Genomic DNA, 9,912 nt, shown 5'->3' on the forward strand with positions numbered 1-9,912 from the left:
TATTTCAGGGAGAGGATGAGTACTGACGCTCATCAAAATAGTTCTTTTGGAAATAAAGCGAGTACTACTACTAAAACAAAAACTTTTTTATCCTATATCTAACACTGCCTCACATTGAAATATTCATAATATTTTATCGGTGCACTCGAGTTAAATGGACTCTGTACGTAATGGGTTATAATAGCGGGCATGTTACTGTCGTAAAACATGAATGAACTCGTTTATGTGTGTTACTGAGTTCACTCCATTTAAGCAAGTTACGGAGAGAAGGAACAGAACACAAAACGGAGGCTTGGGCTATTATTTCGCATATAGTTTAAACAAAGGGTGGCTAACTTTCATGTTTTGTGGCGATAAAGACGTAGGAGAGATATATAGTTCGTAGCAGACACCCAGTGGTTCTAGAGAGAAAATGTGGGACTTAAAATACTCAGATTACGAATACTTTTGCAACTCACGTTCTCATATCGTGACGATTTCCGTATTATAGTTTTGTCACACATTGTATCACAAAGATTCTTAAGAAATAATAGGCAATTTCCTTTGCATATATAATATATTATTATTTATATGTGATCCCTTCGATTCATATGACACCTAAACACAACATGGACACTCATAAACACTCGGCACTGTTTTATAAGGCGAAAATCATGACGTGCTTTGCCAATTATTTAAATATTTGCAAGAACTGAAGTTTTAAAACTCTCGTGTATAAAAACTCTGCAGTGAACACCACTTACCCACGGATATAAGGTTGGTCATCCCTGAAGTATAGCGTTCGCCTTCTCACGAATATTTGAAAAGGATATGCACATAATCTTTTTGTGTAATGTAAGGCTCTGCTGTGGCATGCACTGTCTTCGCTCGCTCGGAAGCCGGGTTCGTGGGTTCGAATCCCACTCAGGGCATGGATGTTTGTGTGCGTTTTTCTATGTTTCTGTACAGGTAGAAGCCTTGCGACGAGCTGATCACCCGCCCAAGGAGTCCTACCGTATGTCTAAGATCTAGTAAAACCAAAGTGAAACGGAGAGTTTCATGGAGGTAGGCCTAGGCCCAAATGAGGGCTGTAGTGCCAATAAAAAAAAGTATCTGGTGTTCATTAAGTATTCCGACTATATCAGTTTTCCAGCAGTCTTAACCGTTGGCATATTTCCTATACGAATTATTCTGCTAGACAGGTAACACTCTAATTATACTAAAAGGCCTAATGTATAACATTTTTACAGTTACGCGTTTGTCATTGTTTCCAATCTAAATGGGACTGTTAACAACAAGTTAATAAGTATGAATATTTCATTTGGCTTAAATGTAAGTTGTTTCACGTTTCTCAAGTCGTTTATAATTTCAATCAAGGTATTCCACTTTGAATAAAAACTGATGTATAAATTTGATATTATATTTTAAGGCACATTTCTCTGTGCAGTAGAAAGCATTTATTTCTGTTTTTTTAACTGATTTCATTTCCAATAAAACACATTACACTAATTAATTACATGTTGCATATTGATTTGTTAAAGCACCATGGTTTGTTGGATTAATGCCAGTTTTCCCCCTTAAAAGTACTCTATACTTATGGATATGTATGTGCGTGTTTGTGTGTTTTGCACGCTTGTTTTGTATCTGTGTAATTCACCCTCCTTTTTCTCTCAATTACAATGTACTGTAAAAACCTGATTGTCATTGGTGTATTATTGTTCAAGAGGGCTGAAGTGCGTAAATGTTATCTCACAAAGTATGGACTTATTATTAACCGTTCTCAAGCGCCTGTTTATAAACAAGAAAACGTTACCAATTATTTAATAATGTTGTTAAAGAACGTTGCATGAAAAGATGAGAAATACAGATTATTTTAATTCTGTTTTATAGGTTTGATAAAAATAGCGTCATATATTTCTCAAACTTCAGTGTAACAGATATTCAAGAGAAGACTGATATTGTAGTGTTTATAAATGATGTGAAGTATAAATAAATAATGGAATCATATATTCAATAAAGTATTTCATTTATTCATAGAATTATATCTTCATTCTAACAAATGCATTTTCTACTACAAGAAACATGTTCAAATGCATTAAATGACGGTTGTTTTCGATGTTAAACCTAGATGCTTTTCTCAGTACTGAGGCATCGCCCCGACAAATTTTAAATCCCGTAACTTCACACATAAGCGGCGAAGTATAAAGGCAAGTGCTGGTGCCCCCTAAAACAGAAGATATGAAGTCCACACCCCAGAAACTGAGAACAATAACGGAGTATAACAGAATGGACATGATAATGTTTGCCATAATATTAACTTTTTGTGGTCTAGTGGTCAGAGTTCCTGGCTACAGATCCAGATCGATTCCCGGCGCTACCAGATATTTTCTCAGTAGGTCTGGAATGGAGTCTACTCAGCCTCGTGATGATAATTGAGGAGCTTTTTCAAGGAAATAGCGGCTCCGGTCTAGAAATCCGAAATTAACGGCCGTGGGGATTCGTTGCACTCACCACGCAACACCCTCTCTCCGCTAAATTTGGCACTAACTTCACCGATAAGCGGCGGTGGCTGGGTCGGGATAGTTCGCTTGCGGACTAATACCACGGAGTTTGTTTTTCTTTCATACAATTCGGCAGGAACTTCATAAAATAAAAGTGAAGTTAGAACAAATATGCAAGCATTCGGATAAGCGAATATCGTAAGAGCTCTAGTGAAGGAAATATGTATTGTTTTTCGGGATCTGAAATAATCAGCATCTCTTAAAGAGAGCCACACTTCTCTGTTAATGAGTTCACTATATCATAGGGCCCTAAGGACAAACAGAACAGTGCCTTTAAACATTCTGCAGAGATTTTTCCTTCATAACTGACACTTCCAAACAACAGTATCGCACTCACTCCCATGCTCATGTTTAATTTCAATTGTTCCGTCAGTATGTCATACAATTACTCACTTCTGTGAACCGAACAGCGTTTAATGACTTAATTGTTAAAAGGTAATTACATATAGCAATGTGTCTATGGCTCTATAGCCCTTGTGGAGCTTGGTCGCTTCTTCAGCTTCTTAATCTACGTGTATACGCAGTCTTTTGGATTCCTTGGACGGGTGAACCGCCCGTCACAAGGCCGCTACCTACACAAAAAGCAACAGAAACAGAATAAACAGTCATCCATATCTCGAGTGGGATTCGAACCTACGATCCCAGTGTTATAGCGGGTGAAGAAGATTTGTGACCGCGCGGCCACAGTGATCGGCTATTAGGTACAGTAATACATCATTCTAACTAATTAATTAATTAATTAGCTACATGGAACTGAGACCCTGGGAATCCAAGTGTCGCTCAACTACTCGAGAATTTCCAAATATTTTATGGAACCCAAAGTTTCATTACCGTGTTCAAAAAAGCCAGCTACTGGTTCCTATCCTGATACAGATTAATCCAGTACAAACCACCCTATCCTATTTTTTTAAGACTTAATTTAATATTATCCGGTTACATAACTCTAGGTCTTCCAAGTGGGTTCTTTCCTTCTGATGTCCCACCAAAACATTCCTTCTCTATACCAAGCTTGCTACTTGTCCTACCCACTACATCCTCCTTAACTTGACCATTATCATTGCAGAATGAGTACAAGTTATGAAGCTCCTCATTATGCAATTCTCAAAAACTCTCAATACATACGAACTTCCAGTATAATGAAGCTCTCATTTACTAATGTTATATTCCACAAACCTCAATACGTGGCCATTTCGCACGCAATCACTCTCTCTCTCTCACTCACTCACGGAGCTGAGCCCTTCTTGAGAAGCCGACAATTGTGCAGCTACTCAAGAACTTCCCAGCATTTTTGGAACCCGAATGTTTATTACCGTGTTCACAAGAAACCTCCGCTAGTCCCTATTCTGCGCCAGATCAGTCCAACCCATACCATTAAATCCTATCTATCTTAAAACCCACTTTCATATTGTCCACCCTCCTATGTCTTGGTCTTCCCACTGGTCTCTTTCCATCTGGCTTCCTCACAATTACCCTATATTCATTCCTCATCTCCCAAATTCGTGCTACATGCTGCCAATCTCATACCCCTTGACTTGATAATTCTAATTATACTTAGAGAAGAGTACAAGTTAAGAAGCTCTTCATTATGAGGTTTTCTCGAACCTCCTGCCATTTCATCTCTCTTCGGTCCAAATATTCTCCTCAACACCCTGTTCTCAAACACCCTCAATCTATGTTCCTCCCTTAATGTTAGAGACCAAGTTTCACACCAATACAGAACCAGAGGCAAAATAAATAGTTTTGTATATTCTAATTTTTATGTTTTTGGACAGAAGACGAGAAGACAAAAGAAGAAAGCCGTCTTCTGAGATGTGGCACCGTGTAGAAATTGTGTTCACCGACGGCGCCACATCCCAGAAGACGGCTCTCTTCATAGTCACCGCCGTGAAAATCTCAAATCTTACACGAGAAGACAAAAGATTCTGGACTGAATGGTAGGAAGCATTACCCGAGCTCAGTCTCTTCTCAGTTTCCTCCTGCATCAGGTTTGATTGGTTATAGTACTTCCCAATTATCTGAACTGTGCCACATTTTCAGAACATCTGTTACCTGCCTTTATATCATGATTTTGCCTGCATTTTGGTGACGAGACGGCAACGTATAATTAGTTTATATTTACTTCTAGACCAACAAATTAAAATTTGTGTGTTTTTCTTTATGGTATCTACATTATCACTCAGCAGATTCCCATTATAGACCAACAGCTCATGTGTCCCATTTAGTTTCAGTCGCTTGTTTTCTTGGACTTTCCTAATGGCGATAAAACGTATCCTTTTTTTAGACCACTGTTGACAGGGAAATTATCAGACAAATACTTACCTATAAGAAATTTATTATACGTATCCTTTAAACATATATTAATCAGCCTAACCAGTTTCATGTGTACCCCAAACAATACCAGAATAATGCACAATACTTCCCTCCTAACTGAATCAGACGCCTTCTTGAAGCCCACGAATAGCTGATATACTGTCTCATTGTACTCCCATTCTTTCTCCAATATCTGACGAATGCAAAAATCTGATCAGTAGTTGATCTATTATGTCGAAACCCACACTGATGATCCCCAGTAATTTCATCTATGTCTGGGCTTAGCCTTGAGAGGAGAATATTAGATAAAATGTTGTATGAAGTTGATAGCAGTGATATCCCCGATAATTATTAGTCAGTTTTGTCACCTTTCTTGTGAACTGGTACAATAATAAATACCTTCCACTGATCAGGCAATTTCTCCTTATGCAAAATAGAAGTAATTAGCTTGTGCATCTTAGAACGTATTATTTCGCCTCCTGCTTGAACAAGTTCTGCCGGAATTTGATCACTACCTGGAGATTTATACCGTTTCAATTTTGCAATAGCACTTTCAACCTCAGAAGGGCTAGATCAGGTACTAACGGCTCAGCTGTATGGATTTCTGTCTGCCTAACAGCACTGACCCTATGTACATTCAATAACCGAGAGAATTAGTTCTTCCACCTATTCAAAATGTTGTGGGAATCTGCAAGCAGATCACCATTTTCATCCTTCACTAAGTTACTGCTAGGCTGGTAACCCCTCTTAAGGTCATTTATTCCTCTATACAAGTCTCTAATATTCTTGTTCTTACTGTTCACTGCAAACTCATCAATTTTGTATTTCAGATATTCCGGCTTTCTATTCCTGAAATGCCTGCTGGTTTCACGTCTTATATTGTTCAAATTATCCCCATTTAAATCGCTTGGATCCTGTAACCATTGCAATTTGGCCTGTTTTCTTTGATCTAATAATTCTGAGCATCCTTCATCGAACCATGCTTATGCTTCTTCAGTTCATAATAACCTAGATTCTCCTTGGCGGAAATTTTTATTTCTTCTCTAATAGTTTCTCAAATTTTCTAAAAGAGTAACGTTGTGGTCACAGTGTTAATAAAGAATAAAAATCTATCCGCCTCTGTGGTCTTGTGGTCAAGAGTTCCTTGCTACGGATCCAGAAGTCCCGGGTTCGACTCACGGCGTTACCAGATTTTTAGAGGCCGCGCCATAGCTCAAGCGGTTAGTCGCGGCGGCCCGGGTTCGATCCCGGGTCTGGTCAAGTGGGATTTGTGGTGGACAAAGTGGCGCTGGGGCAGGTTTTCTCCGAGTACTTCGCTTTCCCATGCCAATCTTCATTGCACCAATTGCTACACAATCACCCTCACCTATCATCTGGGGCTGGTACAATAGGCCAAAAGTGGCCGCAGTACAAGAGACTTAGTCCCACCCAATTAGCAATAAAAAAAATTAAAAATACATTTTAAACAAATTAGTACGTCTTCCATGACATGATATATTTTAAGTTATTCCTTATTTTTTTTTGTAATTTTTCTGGATTGTTTCGGTCATTTTATGGGTCATTTTTTAAATATTTTTAGGCCATCAGAATCCGGGCTCTCATAATCAAACACACAATACTGTTCATAACAAATAAAAACTGTTTTCTGTGTTTCAAAATACTTAAATTTCAGCAACGAAAAATTTGTACAAGGTCTTCCGTCAAATATAATAACATTTCTCTTAACAGCAATACCAAAATTATTTAATGAGATTGATCCAAATGCACAGGTTAAATAGGGTAGAATGTAAAAAGGACTTCAGACAAGCGGTGATGACCTATTGCAAAATTAGCATTCCAGTACTCGCCTGCAAGGTCTTAATCAGTAAGCCAGTCAAGATTCGAAAACGGCATCTTTAGAATACAAATACGAGACGTCACCGATACACCAACCTGCTCCGTTTGATTAGGTTATTCAAGAGTGACATCAAGTTGCTGATCACTGTAGCTGATGTACGTCACTTACCCAGTTCTGTTTCAGAGAGACTTGTACAGTCGCTTGCATCCTGCTGCATTTCACATGCGATAAACAGTGCATCAGTTACACCCGGCTCTTTCCTGTCCCAACAAGCACAAACTTAATCCAAGGCTGACAGCGACTGTTGCTTTGACTGCAGATTTTGATCACTGCACTGCGCCTTTCACGTCGCTCCATCGTGCAAGGCATGCTGGGAGAGGTAAACAAACATGGGAACCGGTTCTCTCATGAAATATCTATAGTTCTGCGCAATTCTTCTTGTCATAAAACTTTATATTTTACTTGAAGTATAACATTAAGTGATAACCAGGGCCTGGATTTTGATGACCTGAAAATATTTTAAAAATGACCTATAGAATGACCGAAAAAATCCAGAAAAATGACCTAAAGGAGAAAGCGAAGGAACACTTCGCTTCCATATTATTCACATTTCAGAAAACATGTGAAGAAAAATTCCCTAAAATGGCCAAAAATGACAAGAAATACCTTAAAAGCCCAAACATTTACCAAAAAATTACCCCCAAAATGAAAAAAAATGACAAACCTAAAAATGTCAAGAAATGACAAAAAAAAAATACCTGTAAAATTTACATTTCTGTAACCAGCAGCTCATATCCGAGATTTATGTATATTTAAGAGCATCGCATAGGATACAAGGAAAAAAGATGACATGTCATCAAAATCCGGGCCCTGGTGTTAAAGTATAGTGTCTAGGGTTAGAAATGAGGGTAGACGAACAAATACACCCTTCTAGAGAAGGAACTTCCAGTGTCTATAAGTGTTCCCAGTAACTCGACATTGAGGAACGAATCACCATGGCTGACGACAAATTTAGTGCATATGGGGCAACAGAGCAGAAGCAAGCTAGCATCCGACAAAGGGATCAAGACACTTCACCGAGACCAGCGGTGCAAGTAATTATAAGAGTGAAGAGGATATGTCTGAAGGACGTTACATATTGCCAGTGTAGGCTACATTCTGATATTAGCGATATACTAATGTAAATAGAGTCTGTGAAACGTATATAGACGATTTGCCAGTTAGATCTGTAGCACACAAGTAAAATTCCTTCTTGTACCGATGGAGGTCTCTTTCTGAAATGGCTTAAAATATTCAGGAACTAGGCCTACTGGACTCCGTTTATTTATTTCAGATGGACTGGAGCTGCAGGTTATGACAATACTTCGAAAAGATTTCAGTGCAGAGGGATTTCCACCCTCAACTTTGTTGCTATTCCAGTAGCTCCAGAAGCCAAACCATCTGTTGCTGGAACGCTTGGAATTTCCAGTTGCGGATCATGAGCCTCGGAGTAACCTAACCATTCTCGGTGGTCTCCATTTGATTTCATTTCGGCTTCCATAAAATTTACTCGTTATGTGAGGCAGAAGCATGTCTTCTCACGGCAGAGGACACTTCTGAAAACAAGTCTGAGAAAAGGAGATCGGGAATAGGAGGACAGTACTGAAAAAATAGCGAAATTGAAAAGTTCAACAAGGGTAGCGTATCCCAGCGAACGACTTCAGCGAATATGTTCTCGTGGGTTTTGATGTGTCAAGTGAACCAATCTGTCAGGACAGGTGACTTGATTCTCAGGGGAGCGAATATTTTTTCATGAATTATGTGTTTCGTCCTAAAAGATAGCATACAGTTCATTTGTGGAAGAGTGTCTGTGTTCAGAAATATCCCTATTTGTGACTGCAATTATCGAACTTCTTGTGTGATTAAAATAACGATATGCAACGTCATCGTTTAAATGCAATTATATCGAGATAATGATGGTATTTAACCAAGGGCTCTTTCATGATTTTATGTCCTCTTTCCGGTCTAGAAAACCCAGATTAACGGCCGTGGGGTTCCGTTGCCCTGACCATGCGACACCCTCTATCCGCTAAAGTTGGCCCTAACTTCGCCGACAAGAGGCGGTCGCTCGGTCGGTATAGTTCGCTTGCAGACTGCAGGGCACGGAGTTTGATTTTATGTCTTCCTTTATGACATGTGGGAAGCTAATAAATAGGTTATTATTCTAAGAAATTTCCCCGAAATATAACTAAAACGCAACAGAAATAACAAGAACCACGGTCAGAAACCGGGAGCAGAATTAGTGTAGTCGGTATAGTAACTGGCTGCGGGTTGGACAAACTACGGTTCGGAGTTCGAGTCGAGGAGGGGCCTAGAATATTCTCTTGTCCAATTCGTCCAGTCTGGTTCTGGGGTCCACTCAGTCTCCTATCCACTGGGTACCGGGAGCCCTTTCTCCGGGGATAAAGCCGACCACTCACCTCCAGCTAGTGCTGAGGTCAGGAAAATGTGGACCTATTCATCCACTCACCCATACGCCTTCATGGAATAGTGCATAATTAGTTAAGCACAGGGAAATATTTTTTGGTCTAAGAGAAACAATTTTATGACTGGCTGGATGACTGGTACCTTTTCAAGAAAATATCCGCTCCACTGATTCATTATGTCGATACAAGAAAAATAAAAGCCTTCGTCAGGTTCTGCAATTTTTGCATAAGGCGCTATGACACTATCTACATGCACTCACATTTTAGTACCTACATACATGTAGCACAGAGCAATAGTGGATATGGCCTCACACAATCCAATTGCAATAACTTAGGATAGAGAATTTACTGTCCGTTGGGAAAAATAATGAATTACAACAAACAGGCCTATATCTTGTAGCTATCACGAAGCCACAAGTCGATACAGATATGTGAGTGCCTGCTAATACAGTTTCCACGCCATTAAGGCAGGAGGAACCTTGTAAAAGAGACAGCATACCAGATCTCGAAGTGTAAGGACCATTTGACAGGAGTGCAACATGCGGGAAATGCGCAGGGAACAGTTAGATTGGTCCTTATTTGTGTAGGGTGAAGCATAACGAAATGGCTTAGGGGCAGAAATCTTAACGACCACACACCAAATACAGATTCTGCAAAGGAACTACTTAATACATCGATAAACATACTATCACGTGACAGTGTGTGTGGATGGGGTTTGCATTGGTGACTGGATTTACTGACCATGTATACACATACAACT

At 39.4% G+C, this 9,912-nt stretch overlaps 1 protein-coding gene across 3 annotated transcripts in view; it reads right to left on the minus strand.

Annotated features, from left to right (window-relative positions):
• LOC111870208 (splicing factor 1) overlaps positions 1–7,144 on the minus strand; it is a 55,670-nt gene extending 48,526 nt beyond the window's left edge. For 2 of the 3 annotated variants that reach the window (XM_023862304.2, XM_023862303.2), the window contains exon 1: positions 6,856–7,143. The gene's annotated coding sequence lies outside the window, so the exon portion shown is untranslated. Of the gene's footprint in view, positions 1–6,855 lie in introns of all 3 variants that reach the window. The other variant, XM_023862302.2, reaches the window with a different exon arrangement.
• Positions 7,145–9,912: the final 2,768 nt, after the last annotated feature.

Source organism: Cryptotermes secundus, unplaced genomic scaffold (assembly GCF_002891405.2).
Source record: "Cryptotermes secundus unplaced genomic scaffold, Csec_1.0 scaffold1182, whole genome shotgun sequence".
In the NCBI taxonomy this organism is placed as follows: Eukaryota; Metazoa; Arthropoda; class Insecta; order Blattodea; family Kalotermitidae; genus Cryptotermes; species Cryptotermes secundus.